Raw genomic sequence first — 567 nt, 5'->3', positions numbered from 1 at the left:
GTCACCCACTGTAATAGTGAAGTCACTAACTTTCCTAAGGTGGATTTGGGACTCAAATAGGATGGATTCCGTTTTACCTAAGTGTATGGATAGCTTATTGTCAGCGAGCTAGGTGCAAATTCTACAGAGTTTGGCACTGAGGATCTTTTCAAAATGTGACTTGTCCCTCCCTGCTCACGTGGCTTATTTGTGTTTTCCTCTATTTTGTTGTTAAAGAAAGAGTTCCCATACCGGGAGTCGAACCCGGGCCGCCTGGGTGAAAACCAGGAATCCTAACCGCTAGACCATATGGGACAGTAGTTGTCAAATTGATGTCATTTTCAGCCTATAGAGCGCATCTAATTATAAGCTGCACCTAATTTTTGGCCAAATTCTATCCATCCATCCATTTTCTACCGCTTATTCCCTTTTGGGGTCACGGGGGGCGCTGGCGCCTATCTCAGCTACAATCGGGCGGAAGGCGGGGTACACCCTGGACAAGTCGCCACCTCATCGCAGTGGCCAAATTCTATTTCGTACATATATTGACCCCACTATGGACTGGACTCTCACATTATTAACCTTATC

The 567-nt window shown here is 46.0% G+C and overlaps 1 non-coding gene across 1 annotated transcript; it reads right to left on the bottom strand.

Moving 5' to 3' along the window:
- Nucleotides 1-222: 222 nt before the first annotated feature.
- Nucleotides 223-294, bottom strand: trnae-uuc (transfer RNA glutamic acid (anticodon UUC)). The gene has a single exon. It is a non-coding gene; the product is annotated as a tRNA-Glu (tRNA).
- Nucleotides 295-567: the final 273 nt, after the last annotated feature.

The sequence above is a fragment of the Nerophis ophidion genome, linkage group LG09 (assembly GCF_033978795.1).
Source record: "Nerophis ophidion isolate RoL-2023_Sa linkage group LG09, RoL_Noph_v1.0, whole genome shotgun sequence".
Taxonomy (NCBI): domain Eukaryota; kingdom Metazoa; phylum Chordata; class Actinopteri; order Syngnathiformes; family Syngnathidae; genus Nerophis; species Nerophis ophidion.
Note: the sequence above shows the minus strand (reverse complement) of the source record. Positions and strands in the feature narration are given on the sequence as shown.